The sequence below is a fragment of the Drosophila pseudoobscura genome, chromosome 4, assembly GCF_009870125.1.
Source record: "Drosophila pseudoobscura strain MV-25-SWS-2005 chromosome 4, UCI_Dpse_MV25, whole genome shotgun sequence".
In the NCBI taxonomy this organism is placed as follows: Eukaryota; Metazoa; Arthropoda; class Insecta; order Diptera; family Drosophilidae; genus Drosophila; species Drosophila pseudoobscura.
In genome coordinates this window covers 22,355,198-22,372,449 of record NC_046681.1, presented here as the reverse complement: position 1 = coordinate 22,372,449, position 17,252 = coordinate 22,355,198, and positions in this window count along the sequence as shown.

Sequence of the window (17,252 nt, the reverse complement as noted above, 5' to 3'; positions counted from 1 at the left end):
GGGAAAATAAAATATACATTTTACAAACAAATCAAAGGAGAGCCTTTTCCATGAAGTCTTGGTCTGGGTCTGGGTCTGGGTCTGGGTCTTGGTCTTATTTTAATATGGAAATTGATATGCGGGGAACACTTTACATTGGCTTTGGGTCTGAGCTGGTTCTTTGAGCTTACTTATGCATGAAGATGACTCTACATACGAGTACGTATATGTACGATTCCCATTCCCATTCCCATTCCCTGGCTCTGGCAACACTTTTACGGTTGTCCGTTTGCTCATCTCTTCGGTCACGGGCCAACACACACCGAGAGAGAGAGAGAGAGCGAGAGAAGGACAAGAAATACACATATATTTATTTGACTACCTTGAAAAGAAAAAGACAGAAAACAGAGCAGCCCAGCACTGGCAGCCCCTTCGGTATCTGTATCTGTATCTGTATCTTTGGCAGTGCAGACGAGCAGCGTCTTGACCTTTTTTTGTGGTCAAAGTGCACACAAGCATGAATCCAGAAGAGGTCTACCTGGAAATGGTTTCTCTGTCTTTGTTTGCCTTTGCCTTTGCACTTGGCTCTGGCATTGGCTCATATAACAGGTTCTCTAGTGTTCTTTTCGGGTCTCTCTCCTGATAGATCGCTTGTCTGCCATAAATATTGATTAATAATATGGCTTTACATTCCCTGGAATGCACCAGCAGCTGTCAGGGCCTTCGGGCCCAGGGGCCCATCATCATCAAAACAACTTCATTGTGCAATTGACTCTCACTCAAAGCCATATCCTTGGCTAAGTAGACGTCTTAGACCTTAGATCCTAGGGGGGGTTCCATTTCGGGGGTTGTTTCCCCATTCATTTACAGGTGTTGTTCGCACTTCACACGGTCGGGGCCCGCTCTTGAGGGTCTTCTGTGGGTCGACAACTTTATTAGACTTCCCTTTTTTTCGGTTCGGTTGTCTATTTATTTATCGTTTCGGTTTGTGGCCAAATAATTGGATCTAGTCTTTGTGGTCGCGACGGTTCGGGGCTTCTTAGGAGGCTTCTTCGGGGAAGATACAATTTGGTAAGGTATCTAGTTTTTGGGTCAAAGTAATCTTCTTTCCTCCCAGCTGATGGATTTCATTAAGGAATTTTGTTAAATGAACTCTGGAAATGGTTTTTGGGCTGAAACGGAAAATGTTTCACATTAGAAATGTTGCTTCTCATCGAAGCAGAGGTTTCTGTATTTAATGATGATTTTCTTTGTTAAATTAAATTATAATTTCTTTATTTACAAAAGATTAGCCAAGGAGATCGAAGATTTTTTGAGGATATTGAGGAAAAGATTTATCAGAATTTTTGAAGTCGACTTTTAAGAAGTGGGATCTGTGTTTAACTTGAATTCTTTTGGTATCGGTTTGAAATGAGTTTGGAGAATGACATTAAAAAAAATTAAAATTTAAATATTTTATATTTTTTTATATATTTAAAAAATGTATACCATTATATTTTCTCCTAGAGTGAAAATTAAGGAAATTAAATTAAATTAAAAGTAAAACAAAATTGACTTTGTCTTAAATTTTTAGATTAATAAAAGAATTTTTAATTAAAATATTTTTTTTATTCAATGATTAATATTTCATATTTAAATTAAATATATTTCCTACAAATTTAATATTTTAGAAAGAGTCCTTTTAATACATTTAAAACCGAATTTTTCTCCGAGTGTATATTGAAATTGAATTAATCAAAGAATTTTTAATTTAAATATATTTTATTATAATGAAATAAATTTAATAATTATTAAATTATTATTATAATTTCATATTCAAATTTAATATATTTCCTACAAATTTAATATATTACATTTCTTGTAAAATGTTTTATATTTAGTTAAAATTTGGGCCGCATTAGAAAAACTTTTTAAAACCGATTTGTTTTCCGAGTGTATATTGAAATTGAACTCCAAAAGATTAGCTTTCAGATATATATATTATAGATCCCTTCCATATTGCAAAACGACAGCTTCGGCCACCCACGAACAGTGGGTGCAAAAGTGCTGCTTATTAAAAACCAATAATAATGCATCATAAAATCGCCATAAAAGTCGTGCCCTCCGAGTGTCCGGCAAAAGTTCTGCTCAGCAAAGTTGTAATGTCCTTTGGCGAAGGATAATAAAAAGTTTTTTTATAGTTCCGCTGGAAAATCCTGCCCAGAAGCAGGACCCAAAGGAGGCACATAATTATTCAAGATTTGATTTTGATTTGATTCAATTCCGACGAAAACTAAAGTTGAATGTAAACAAAACTTTGATTGCTATTCAAATCTGTTAAATGCGGAGGATCACTTTGAAATTCATGTGTCGGAAAGCCGGACGGGAGCAGCAGCAGCAGCTGCCCCACTCTGTGGCATCAACTCCGACTAGTACTTGTAGCACGCAACAATTTATGTGCATTTCTAATTCAAAGGGAAAGCTGGCAAAAAAAGAAACAAAGGGGAAAACTCCTAAGAGGAAAAGGAGAAAGGGGCAGAAGGGGCAGAGAGGGGCAGAAGGGGCAGCAAGAGGTCATCCACTCTGTCGTCCAGACAGCAGGCGACAAAAACACAAAACACAAATTGAATTGGCTAAAAAGTTTTAATTAATTTATTGTTACTTCAGCCAGTCAGTTCTTTACGTCCTGTCCTGTACAGGAATGGGTCGGTTGGTGTCCTTCCTTCCGCCTGCTCTGCCTTCCGCCTACCCGCACCAAAAGTCAGCTCATTTAAATTGTTGTCCTTCTGTTAATGCATGGCTGCTGCAAAAGTTGTCTAATTGTTTCAATGCGGTCCGAGGGGAGGGCCACAGGACCTGCGACCAGCGACCAGCGACCAGCTCAATTGGGGTGTCGACACTTGCACCAAAAGGTTGCAAAATGGTTTAAGCATCTATCGAGGGGGTTGCCTGGGGCTTATCTGCGAGCTTAAGGATGGGTAATGGCCAACAATGAGTCAGAGCCCTTGTGGCAGGCAGACAGCGCGATAATCATGGCAATTGCAGGAGCCTCTGAATGTATCTGTGCGGAGGCTTGGAGAGTGGCACTTTCAATGCTGATGGATGCTCATTTATTCCGGGCAAGTTTTGAGTTAGAAAAACAAATTTAAAGCCACTTCCTTCTATGTGAGATGGTACCACTTTTCGTGGCATTCTTTTGCCTCATTTATTAGGGAATATATTCTGCTTTTGATGCTTGCTTTCATCTACTTTTGGAAAGTCCATTCGTACACCTTTATTTGCTTCGGTTAAAGACCCTTTTTCTCAAGTAATTTCCTACACATTCTCATAAATAGCGGCAAGGCCCGCGGCTCTACTTTTATGCCAGGCAAGCAGGCAGTAAATATGAATATGATTGATATAATAGTAAAAGTGACGAATTGATTTGGTGGTTAAGGCAAGTATTATCCTTTTTTCTCTTTAATATATTCCAATAAAAAAAAAACTACATAAAAGAACGTCATGCCCACGACATACATTTGGTTGTTGCTTTCTCGGAGCCAATCTCCGGTCTGGTCTTTATTTTGTCATTGAATTCTTGAACCTGGAAAAAAATCACCATAGTATTTTTCTGCATTTGTTTTTGGATTCTCTGGCAATCTCTTGGGATCTTTTCGCTGGGTGTCGAAGGTCCCTTCCCATAAATCCCACCTTCAAACATCGCAAGACCATATGATATTGAAATCATTCCGTCGATCAATATACAGTGTTTCTACCGCTTCCACTTCCATCAAAAAATATTCACATTCCATCATTTTCTTTATGGAAGAAATCGCACAGCCCGCAAGTAGAGAAACAACCAGCCCTGGAAATGTATACCTATATTTATTGGCTATATTCTACTATTATTTCTCATCTCTGATCCATCTCAAAACTATCCTCACCCTTTAATAGTTCCCCAATGCAAACCCTCAACCCTTTTTCTGCCCACAAAAGGATATACGTAGATATATTCCAAAGATATATCCAAAATATGCCGCACTCTAAATCAAAATGCAATTGTCTGGACACACACAGCACTCCACAGACCCGAAGAAAAAGGGTCAAAATCGGTTGGAAAATGTTTGTATTGCTGTGACATTTTTATTGAATTTTAATTTATGCCCCTTCAAGTGGTACACACAAAACACATCAAGTATTTATTGTCTCGAGGGCCTCCCTCGGGGCAGGCCTTAAGAAAAATCTAGTCAAAAGAAAAATCAAAGGAAAAGTCAATAACCTGTGTCTTGGGCTGATGCTGCCCCTGCCCCTGCCCCTGCCCCAGGGGCTGCCCCTGCAACAGAAAAATAAACCAATTCCGACTCTTGAAGCGTGACATCAAATGACAACGAAAAACGAGAGAATTTCCATTGGACACAGAATCCAGATTCAATTTTTACCTGAATGACATCTCCAGGGGTCATTCCACTCTCGGGCGACGCTGCCTGCCCCTCGCTGCTGTTAGAGATACGCAGATACGTAGATAGGGAAATTTATACATACTTTTGGTCGGCACTTTAGCCATAGATTCGATAAGGAATGATGTGTCTTTTCATTTGTTGGGTAATTATGTAAATATCCCCCCCAATCGGAGGTAGAGAGGGGCATAAAGTGCACTGAGAAAAAGGGGCTTTACTTTGAGGGAAAACACATACAATTTTGTGCGAGTGTGTGGCAACTGTGGCATGTGGCATTCGGCTAATAACATAAGCAGTCGAGTAAACAAGTGGCAAAACCCTCAACTATGTCCAATGCACTTTGGCTCAAACCGAAAACCCGAAAACCCGTCACCCGTAACCCTGATCCTGTTGATGCTGTTGCTGACAGGAAGGACGAGGGACGCAGGACGAGGCAGAGATAGCAGCCAGCAGACAGCTCTCGTACGAGAAAACTAATAAAGACAAGTGGCAAGTCAGCAGCACCAGCAGCAGCAGGAGCAACAGCAGGACCATCCTGCAACACACACTCTGTGGCCAGAGCCTTTGAGCAAACACATGACTCCTTCTGGCCGATGGAGCTGCTCCTTCCCCCATTAGTGCCATGGCGCTAATCGCCATTGTCCACCCTTGTCAAAATGGGAGCCATGGATGGACATGGACTCTTACTCGCTTCCCATCACTCCCCCTCTCTCTTGTTGGGTTTTTGCCTTCTTGCCACAATTTGTGTCACAAAAATCGCTGCTTCACCCCCAAAAGAAAAATCAAGCAGGCGAGATTTGTTGTTGTTGAAGATTAAGACTAGGGGTTTACCCATAGATTTTTTAAAAGGGATTTAAAACGAAGCTGGAAATTGGTGAAAAGTAAATTCGAAATATAAAGAAAAAGCTGTAAATATTGTCAGAAGGCATAGGTATAGATATATTATAAGATATGCCTTAATATATATCAATTCGGCTGCCACTTTCTCTTACTTATAGCCATTCTATCCTTGAAAATGCTCGATTTTTAGCTGGATAGAAACGATTTATCCAAGTCCAACCAATATTATCTTTATATCTTTCAATCTATGGATAGCACACACTTTTTAATGACCATTCGGCAGCAAAAGGATCTTAAAACAAGCCTGATTGGCATGGAGGAATGTATAAGGTCTATAAAATCTGGAGTCTTAGTGTCTCCTACAGATCAGGCAGCTAGAAGGTTCCCAATAGTTCTCGTAGTTACGCGATCTAGAAGATTTTCGTCATTTAGCTAGATAAAAGTGGTTCCTCCAAATCCCACAAATATCAGCTTCATATCTTCTAAACTTTAGGCTCCACCTCCTTTCAAAGGTATTCCTCGCGATCCCAAGCAACCATGGAAAACCCTAGAGTGATGGAATCATTTAATGCGTTCCCCTAGCTCTCATAATTTGTATCGATCCAGCAGATGGAAACCCTCTCCCACATCTCCTTCAATACATTACACGCCTTCCCTGTTTTTCCACCTGCCATGGAGCCCAACATACCCCTCTCTACCCCTCCAACTAATGGGCAACAGCAGGGTAGGAAAAAAAAGCAAGAGATGTGTGGAAAATTTATCTCAGTTTGCGGCTAAAGCTAAAAGCGCAAATAAATAATCAGCAACAGTTGCCAAATAGATCAGAAGTTTTTCCAGCCCTTGGGGTGTGATATGGGGATATAAAGGGGCGTGGCTGGGGAGCCACTTACTTACTTACTTACCCGCACGACTAGTCCGTCCGTCCGTCCGTCCATCGGTCCATCCGTCCGGGTGGTTTGTCACCATCTAATCCGTGTTGCCCCAAGACATTATCCAACACGATTCCGAGTCCCCCCACAGCCACTCTTTTTTTTTGATACAATAAATTGCCAAAGATTATTGTCAGCAAGTTGCAAGCATGACAGGCAGGCAGGCAGGACGGACGGACGGAGAGGGAACAACCCTCGCATTTGTCACGCGGAGCGTAATCTCTGCATTGCATGCACATTGAATGATCGCTGGATATTGCCGGATATTTGCGCTCATAACTAAACACACAATACATTGAAATTTATTGAAACAGATGTAAATCGTCGATAGCTCAAGGAGTGGAAGCAATTAAGGGAAGCCAATGGCCTATGGAGTGTCGCTGGCCATCGGGGGGCTATCGGTGGCAGGACCACCACAATCTCCAATGTTCTATGGCTTTGCTAATTGTCCCAAGGGGCGCAGCCCCCCAGTGCCCGCCCACAAGCCAATCCAAGGGATGCCCATAATTGAATCAATCGATGAATCTGTGAATGTTTTCACGCCAATAGATATTTCGTGAGAAATTACACCGAGAAGGAATTTTCCTAAAGAGATTAGGGTTTGGGCAAGAACATTCTGAGATTGTTTTGGGAAAGGGAATAAATATGAAGAAAATACATTAATAATGTGGAAAAAATCTTGAAAATATTACATCGGAAATCTGAATTATTTATTGGATTTTTGTGGGAGGTCTTGGGATTGAAAATTTTTGGGAATCGAAGACGAAAACAGTAGGTTTTGTAATAAAATGAAATATAATAATAATAAAAAAATATATAAAAAAAATATATAAAATAATTATAATATAAAAAAAATATAATACAAATAATATATTATTAAAAAAAATATATATATATATACATATAATACAAAAACTCCAAAAATATTCATATTTTCCATATTATTATTATAATAAGGTACCACAATTATTTAAAAAATTGTATTAAAAAAGAAAACCTTCAATCTATATTTATGAAGCCTTTTGGATTATTCAGGAATTTTTTCTAGAAATATTTATGGGACATTTACATTCCTGTAAAGCTGGGATAGAGCGAGTAGGAAAAACAGTAAAACAAATGTTTCAGCGGTTAAATTTATGAGAGCTATAAAAAATATACCAACAAGTACGATCTGGCTGTTTCAAACGAGTGAAAAACAGACCTGAAACTAGAAAACCCTCTTGCAGATTTTATTTAAGCCCAAAAACAAAGGAAACTTCGTACCAAAACGCATCCAATGACTCTCTTAGAAATGTTCTGAGAGAGCACATCCCTGCATTAGAATTTGTTTAGTGTCTGGACATTTGGCATTATCTAATCATGTTTTTCTTCTCCATGTAGCCCGTCATGAAAGATACATATTTCCAAGATACAAAGAACTTTCAAACCCCCTTCCCTTCCTCATGTTGCTGATCCACATTTGCCGCCTGGAAACAATGTTGCCTGGCTGCCTGGTTGCGTTCGCTGCACATGTTGCTGTCAACATGTGGCGCATAGGCCCATATCATATCATAGTGTCTTGTCTGTTCATTTATCGTGCGCTGCTTTTTCCACCGAATCCGAGATAATTGAAACAGCCAACAGCAGCCGCCAAACCCCCCAGCCACGAGACCTCCCCCAGCCCCCAGCCCCCAGCCCCGTGATGAAGCTGATGCCTGAAACCCGGCAAGTTGTCATGTTGCCATTGCCATTTACCATTTGCCGGGTCGGAGCTCTGGAGCTCTGGAGCTCTGGAGCCCCCGTCCTGGTACGTGTATCGTATGGTCTTCTGGCTTGGATTGGCTTTTGTTTCTGGTTCTCTCTCTCTCTCTCTCGCTCTCTCTCTTGCCACTCTGTTGACAACGTCATTACTGTTCTCAATTTCACATATCGCATGGCCGACTAGCAGCTCCGCCGCCAGTCAACAGCAGTTCCTTGTTGTTCTTTTTTCCAAGACGAAAGCTGCCTCCGCTACCTGGTATATCCATGGCTCCCCCTTCGCCCCCCGCTTTGCTGCCAGTCTCCCGTCTCCCCGTTAATGTGTCGAAAATGTTACGAGCAGCAAAACATGTGGCTTGTAAGCTTCGCTCTGCTCAAAAACAGGCAACACGGAACCACAGAACTTTGGCAACCTCTGCTGCTCGGCTCTGGGGTGCAGCAGCAGCAGCACTCTTTTCTGGCAACTTTTGATGTTCTGCAGACATAATTCCAAGAATTTTTGACACTTTTGACATTTAGTAGTTTTGTCTACGGGCGGGGCGGGGCACGACACGGCAGAGGGAAAGTTTAAGTTTTACTGCCTCCTGCCCTCTCTCTTCGCTTTAGCTATTGTCTTGTCCAGGATGCCCCCCTGCGCTGGCAGCTAATCCTTGGGACCAATTAAAAGTTGCAAAAGCCAAAAAGGAAGAGTCAAGGCTGGGTCTCTGGCTCTGGCTGTAACATCCCTTCATTGGTCAGCTCCAGGGAGCTCTATGATCTGGAGGCAATACATTAGCCAGCCAGTTTTGTAGGTAAAACGAAAGTTCGCCCCAAAGTTTGCTTTTGATATTCAAGGGGCACACAAAACTTTGGCGGTGCAACATCATTTTTTAGACAGCAGATGGAAGGTAAAGGCCAGCGATTTATAGATATTTTCCTCGGCAGTACAAAAAAAGTTTTGTACATTATTTTGATTGTTTTAATTTCTTATTCTGGCAGGCTCTTTGGCAACATTTTCCGCTTATCTAGAGTTGTTTTATGCAACATTTTGTTGCCGGTTGCCATTTTTTATGCAGCAACATGTACGCCCTGCCACAGATGAGTGGAGAGGTGGGTGGAGAGGTGGCTGTGGGTGTGGGTGGATGATATCTTCGGTGGTCGCCCAATAATTTCTGTAACATTTTGTAAATGCGCCCATAAACGCCACAGGCAACACCGAAATGAGACACCGAAACGAGGAGGGGCGCGGAGAGGGGGAGGGAACGGGGAACGGGGCACACAAAACCGGACAGTCTGTGGCAAGGTGGGGGGTGGGGGGGTATGGGCCAGAAAAAGTTGCAGGCAACACACCGTAACCCAAGGCATTGAAAGCGAAGCTTTAAAAAGCAGCGGGAGAGCGGGGACCCCCAGAGAGCGAGAGAGAGAGAATGGAGAGGGGCGGGGGGCAGGGGGTAGAGTGGAAAGAAAGATGAGTCCAAGATGGTGCTGCAAGAGAGCACGGGTTGGGTGTGTGTGTGTGTGTGTGTGCCAGAGACTTGCAACAGTAGACGACTTTGGTTGCCACCACTACCAAAACATGCCACATGCAACGGAGGTGGTGGTGGCGGCGGCGGCGTCGGCAAACCTGTTCCACAGTCCCCCAAAGACCCTCCGGGGGGACACACAGATACAGATACAGATACAGCAGGAGGAGGACAAAAAAAAAAGAGTTTTTAGTGACGACACAAACCGGCTTGCCTCAGGGGGGAATCAAGGGGGGGCTGGGGGGGATCTGGGTCTGGGTCCAAAGTAAACTTCACACTGCCTTTGCCCGTGCCTTTGGCCGTGCCTTTGCCTTCTTATTGTTATGTTTTATAATATTTTTTAGAGCCAGAAAAGACAAAAGACAGGCGCAGAGACCTTTGGAGGTGGTGCCTGGTCCGAGTCCATCTTTGGGCCAGGGAGTCCCGTCTTGGAGCTGCTGCTTGGGGGGGTTGGGGGGCCTGCCACGGAGGCGACACTTTAGTTATTTTCCACTTCTTGCTGCACTCCACTTCACTTTTCAAAGGCCGCATTAAAATGCATGATAAAAACGAGTTGCATTGCATGATGATGGGCATGGCCGGTGCCTGATGATTCTCCAAGCGGATAAAACAGGAGGATGATGCTCTCTGGAGTACGTCTCCCACACGAGCAACACAATGATGAGGATGATGCACGCTGCTGCTGCCGCCGCCGACAAGATAAACATTCTGCCTGATGATGATGATGAGACCGGCCCCAAGGCCTGGCTAGGAAGACTGCAACTGGTTGTTGCAGGCCCAGGCCTTGTCAGAATTGTGGGTGCGGTATGGATGGATACATTTTACATGTGATGGCCCTACTCCTCGTGCTCTGGGCACCCACTCTCTCTCCCTCTCTCCCTCTCTCTCTCTGAATAAAGCCTGGCTACATGGAGAGAAAAGAGAGGTTTCTTTTGATGGAAGTTCCCGGAATGAAGTCGGTTTAAATATGGAATGATAGAGGCGGAAGCTGAGTTCTGATCGGTCTTTAATATGATCGCTTTATGGATCTCTAAGATTAAAATCTTTCAGATCTATCAGCCTTCTGTTTATTCTTACAATAGATAGATATATTTGCCTTGAAAACTTTATCCAGAATCATCCCTGGTATGCTTAAAAATATTCCTTAAAATCCCACAATTTCCAATCTTCAATCAAAGATCTTTCTTTTATCATGACTACTTTTCTCAGTGTTCTTCTCATTTGCCTGTGGAACTTCTTCTTCTATTTTCTCAGTTTTGGTTGAAAGTCTATGTGGGCGTGTCGCCCCTGCAGAGAGTGGGAGAGGAGGAGAAGCAGGCCTTAACCCTGGCGTTGGCGGGCTAATGTCAGTGTCTGTCTGGGCCTGGCTCTGACTCTATTTCTGGGTCTGAGTCCGAGAGTCTGCAGCTCTCGGGTCCCTGACTCCTATCTGGCCGTCACATCTCTGCCTCTGGAGTTCTCTCTGCTTGCTCTAAAGGTTAAGTATCTTCCTCTCTACGTAGGAGTATCTTTGTATCTCTCTAACTCTGCCCTTAGCCTTGAATCAACAGTGCAGACTCTTCCACGAAGGACTAGGACTCAAGTTTTCTGCTGTTTTTATTTCTATATAATTATTAGATTGCATTTAATAGAGATGAGAGAAGCGGAGAGGAGAGGAGAGTGTGGAGTGCGTAATAGCCAAAGGGTTTGACCTTTTGTTAGAGCGCAAACATGCCACAGAACATTGAATTTTAGTTGTTCGTATCTGTATCTTTCTATCTGCATCTAATCCAACACAAAGATACAGATACAGATACGCACAGCTCTTGCTGTTGAAAAGGAGAGTAAACTGGAAGTAAAACGTTGAATAAATAACAGACCAAAGTCACATTCTTCTTCATCTCTGGCTCCCCCTCTCTTTCTTGCTCTTCCCGTCTCTCTCTCTAGTTTTTTTGTAAGGAAACAAAGAGATGACCGTTTGCTGGCTTTTTTTGAGGTGAGGCAAGAGGTAGCTGCAGCAGCAATGCAAACAAACAAACAAAAGATACAGATACAAAGATACAAAATAAAACCCAAGATACAAACACACACACACACACACACACACGCACACACACATGCACATGACATGGCAAAAGCGCGCGCAAAGAGCATTCAAAAAAAGCCAAGCAACGGCAATCACAAAAGCAACAACTACAACAACAACAATTTGAACCGTCGTGACGGACAGACAACAGGTACAACAAAAAGGTACAGTCACAAATGACGCTGACTGCGGCAGCGACTGCGAAGTTAGCTTGGCCAAAAGCAGCGAGAGAGAGAGGGAGAGAGCGAGCACGAACTTAGTGCCCATAAAAGGGTACTAACAGCGGACGAGCTTAACAGGTGAGATAACAGCGCTCTAACAGTATAGATCTCTAGCTGTGGGTGCGACAGAAAGGGATGGAGAGCATGCGAGAATGAAATGGAAATGAAACACTGAGACAGTTCCAGCTACAGAGAGAGAGAGAGATTGGTAACAGAGCATTAACAGAAGCTCTGTTTGGCGGTGTTAGAGGGCGGGAGAGCTTAACAGAATGAAATGGAAATGAAACTGTAGCAGCACTGGAAAATACTATGGCTTCCAACCACCAAGATCTTCAGTTGTAGTGGAGTTTAACAGAGCAGCAGAGAGCAATGTTAATGAAGAGCAGCAGAGAGAGCAGCGCGCTCTCACAGTAAATGGAAACAAAACAGATCAGCAACATGTTGACAGAGATCATGGAGTTGCGTGAGAGAGAGAGAGATTTGTAATTTTTGTTGCAGAGAGAGCAGCGACTGCAACACTCCGAAACGACTTGCCAGCCGCCAGCAGCAAATGTTGCTAGCAACAAAGGCGGCCAGGCGGCAGCAACAAATGTAGCCAAGCACTTGCTTTGAACAGTTTTTTGGGAGTTTTATGATATTATGATTCCTTTCAGAGCACACCCCTTCGTTGAATACATTCTAATTGAAAATGACACTCATTTAGTCCACTTTCATTCGGGTATTGTGCCAAGGATGCACTTTATTCATTCAATTAGCCCTGCCGCACGAAATTCATTTGTATCTTTGAGTGGAGTAAAGAAAAGTACTTGTGCTCCCTTAACCCTTCAACGAAAAGTTTGTCATCCGTGCCCCATGCCACACGCTCTTCGAGCTAATGTTGCACTGGCGGTGGAGAGGCGACAACTTGGCAAACTTTTTTAACCACAGCTGGAAACTGTTAGCCCATTGCCAGTTGCCATTTCCCATTTTCCCCATTTTCCCAGACGGTCACCAGGCCACACATCCACAGGGAGAGGGAGAGGGAGAGGGAAGGACTCTCCCCTCTCTCCTCTCTCCTTCGCTGTGAGACAATTGGCTGAGGTTCTGTGTGCAACTTTTGCACAGACACACACATAAATCTCAATTTGTTGCAACACTGAGAGTGCGAATAGTTTGCAGTTGCCGCACTCGAAGGCAGTGTGCCCCAAGGGGAGGCAAGGACAACTCATAAGCTCTCTCTCTCTCTCTCGGACCCTGGACAGGGGGAGGGGGCTAGGGGGGGGGCTGAACAATTTAATTTATGCTCTCACTTGAATCCCAATTGGAGCCAGCCAACCGCAACATGTTGCACGCACACGACTCGGCAAAAGTTTTCCCCTCTCCCTCCCCCCTCCCCCCCTTCAATACTTTAAAAATATATTTCCTTCAATTCCCGAATCACAGCTCCGCCGAAACCCACCTTCTGCTGACTTGCAACCAAAATGCTGAGGTGGCATACAACAAAAAGTGACTTTAATGCGAATTGCCAGTGCCTCCACCCACTCACACGTGTGTCCCTCCTTCAGCAACATCATCATCAGCCTCATCAGAACTGAAGAACTGAAAAACCAAAGAAAGAGAGAGAGAGAGAACAGAATTTCTCATTACAAGCGCAGTTTAATCTGCAGTCAACGTCAGGGCCCCGGGGCGTCAAAGGGAAGGGATGCCCAAGAGGGTGGGGGGAGGTACAAACGAGGGGGCTGTCTGGGAGGGGGCGGGGAGGAGGTGGCAATAGTTGGTTAAAGCGAGGAACGACTGAAAGCAAGTCAAAAATGTGTTAAGCTGCTGCCTTCCCTCTGACTGACTGACTGACCGACGGCCCCCCGCCTCCGCCCCTCCCTTCGATCCACCAACATCGTTGCGTAGTGCTTCACTCTGCCACTGCACTCCAACTGCAGTAGACACCCCCTACGATGGACCTACCCGTTCTCTCTCCCGCCCCCACCCTCATTTCCCTTGTAAAAGTAGGAATAAAACAAGAAATTAAATATGGTTTTTGCTACCGAAGGTTGGAATGCCCTTCTGGAGATCTATTTCTTCTTGGAAATCTATTATTCTTAAGGGTATATCCCTTGAAAAACAATAAAGGCCTATCCCATGTTTGAGATACAATTTTGCAGCTATTTATTGGTACTCTTTAAGATCATTTGCTAAAATTGTTACCGAATGAAGAGGGATACATCTATTGATGATGAAGCACCTGATCCTCTGATTCCTCTTCTGTAGTACGTGGTCATATCGTAGGAATTCTATTCTCCACAGAACCAAATTAGAGATCCTCCAAAATCTATCCCCAACAGGATTTTTGGTTGATCTTCTGCTGAAATTTTCATAAAAATTATACGATTTTTCTACGATCAATCGATTTTTAAAAACTTTTGCTTTAGGTTTTGTGAAAGTACAAGAAATAAAACAGCAATATACAAATTTTAGATTTTATGATACCGTATCTGGGGGTTTTTTTCTCTCCAAGATCTGTGTTTTTTTTAGTAAAAAATTAGATGATATTTCAAAATGTTTAGCTCTCCAAAAACCAAACAATTTGGATCTATATAACCATCTCTATATTACCCTAATTTTATAGAATTTTACAGCATAATCTCCAAGATTGAAGGACATCTTTTCCACCCAAAAAACAGACAGTCTTATACGATCTTGTCACTCCCTTCAAAGGAAATCCTTCCTTGTTTATTTATAGGCATTCCAGGTTCCAGGTTCCTAAGTTCTGTACAAAATTACAATACCCTAGGCCGGCAAGGGCATACAAAAAAAAAGTGAAACAATAGAGAGGAAAAACGAATATAAATTCATTGTTTCGCACAATATGAACATCGGGTGGGGGGGTCCAGTGGGTCTAACACATCGCCAGTCCCTCTCCCAGGCACTCCTTTCTCCCCCCCCCCCCCCCCCCCCTGCACTCCCTTTTGCCGTAACAATAATGGCTACAACAAAAAGCAGAAAACTGAAATGTAACTCAATTGTAATGCAAGGTCTTACCCGCTCATCCGTGCTCTCTGGGCTCTCCCACTCTCTGCAGCACCCTCTCTCCCTCTCCCTCACCCTCTCCCTCCCCCTACTCTCTGCCGTTCCCTCCAACCTTCCACCTGCTGCTTAATTTACATGTTTTTTCGGGTTACTTTATATAGGAAAAGCTCCCCCTGGCTCTTTGGCTCTTCACATACTTTGCATATCAGCACCCCCCACACATCCCCCCCTCCTAAAACAATCCTCCCTCTCACACTCCAGAGAATCTGTGGACTTCTATGCGATTTTCGTTTCATTAAGTTCCTTTGCTCGCTTTTGGTTTTGTTTTTGTTTTTCTCTGTTTGTTTCTGGCTTTCATTTTGGGCTAAAAATGTCAGGGAAATGACTTGCAATGATATTATAATGAGTTTAACTGGCGGTTTGACATCGTGGGAGTACAAAACGGGTCCAGTATATATGAAGTTTAAGCAGGGGAAGGGCTTTCATACCCATTTCAAACGAGTTCAATCGGTGTAGAGCCAGAAGCCTCTTGGCAGACAGTTGTCTTCCATAGAACATCATAGTTTTTGTTGATGAAATGGCAGAATCTATTTAAGAAACGTGGGTGTTCTTTGGGATCCATAGATTTACCTATTTCCAACACTTTTTGAGGGACATAACACTCAAAGGCACTCGAAATAGATGGTATTTCCCTTAGAATCCAAGACTCTTTTAAGGTAATACGATGGCCAAACAAGTTCTGGAATCTTTAGAAGATTCCTTAGTAGAACATCTCTCTCCAAACCCTAGAACGAACCCAGTGAAAGCCTTGTCATTCTCTATTTTGATTCCCCTGAAGGACTCCCCTTTGAAATATTGCCCCTTGAAGCCCTTTGGGGGAAAATTTAAGAACTGCAAAATACGAAATGCGAAATGCAAGCCGAAAAATTGAAAGGAAACCGCAAAATTGTCTTAGTTTGTTGCCTGCCCTGCTGTGTGTGGATGCAATGCTGTTGATGCTGCTGTTAACACATATGGAAAATGGAGTTGCAAGAAGAAAAGCTGCTGCTGCTGCTGAGAGGAGTGGCAGGAATATGGCAAAAACCAAGGAGATGTGCCAGTGCCAGTGGCAGTGGCAGGCGACAGGGGAGTGAGAGGCAGGAGGCAAAGAGGCACGAGGCAGGAGGCAGGCAGTCAGACGCCTGTTTGTTTTTGCCGTCTGCTTGGATGCTATTCCGGCTGCTTTTCCGGGGCTTTACACGCCGTACTCTCTGGGTCCGGAGAACTACATCCTGCCGCCCTCATGGCCCCCCTCCCCCACCCCCGCTCTGACCATTACACATTACGTGTAATCATCATTTTGTGCTGGCAATAAACACATGCTGTCTGCGCTCTCACCAACTGCGGGAGTACCAAGGAGTACTGCCAGGACCCCCCCCCCCCCCAATCATGCCACCCTCCCCCCCCCCACCCATTGGTCACACATACTACAATAAAACATGAAATTTACAATTTCCACAGCGTTGCGCACTGAACACACACACTTTATTGCATGCGATATTTTTATTGCATGCAAAATGCACAGCTTAAGGAAAAGAAGGGGCGAAAAAAACACGGAAAATTGAAGGAAAAAATTGGCAAAGGAAGGCAGGACTAAGAGTAAATGTCGAATGACTAAGGAAATGCCCTGAAGAAAACTTCGAAAAGGTGTTGCACAAAAGAAAAGCTGCGTGCACTCCAGATGGTCTTTGAATGCCTCACTGAACGAAAAAGTGAATCATTTGTGCCCAAGGAAAACCCCAATAGACCAAATATGTATTCGGATTTACCAGTGGGCACCGCTATTACGGTCACGTCAGTACAAAACTATTCAAAACAACAGAAAAAAGCCACTGATTAAACGATAAAGAAAAACATTTGTTGATAAAAATAACACCTTAACCATTCATGTTTTTTCAGAAAGAAACGTTTTGTTCTTAGGCAGGTTTTGTGTTGAAAAACAGATTTTTGTGCAGCCTTCGGAGAACATATTTTTAAAAGATTAAAATATCCACGGCTTGGAATTTTTTTATTTTTATTAATATTATTTTTTTTTTATAAATTTTGTAATTTATATTATTGGATTGAAAAATTATTAACTTAACCAAATAAAAAAAACTATATTTGTTGATAAATATTTTAGATAAAAAATGGAATTTTTTAGTAAGGGAAAATAGCATGAAATTTTCATATTAAAAAATTAAATATTTTAAAAATGTACCAGAGCATGGAAATGATCAAAATTAACGTTTTATCAGCTAGAATTTAAAAAGAAAAAATAAATATTATATTGAAAAATATTTCATAGTTTAAATAAATATATTTAAATATATGGGACGTGTAAAAAAAATACTTTTTAATAAATAAATAAAGCAAAAATTTAAATACAAGTAAATTATATTTATTTTCTTTAGTTTTGTATTTAAAATCCGAATATTTAATGTAAATTGATTGTTTTTACTTTTCAAAATACTCTTTCATATTTCCTTTCAATCTTTTCTACTATTAAACTCTGTTCAAACCTTTTCCAAAAGTCCCGAAGA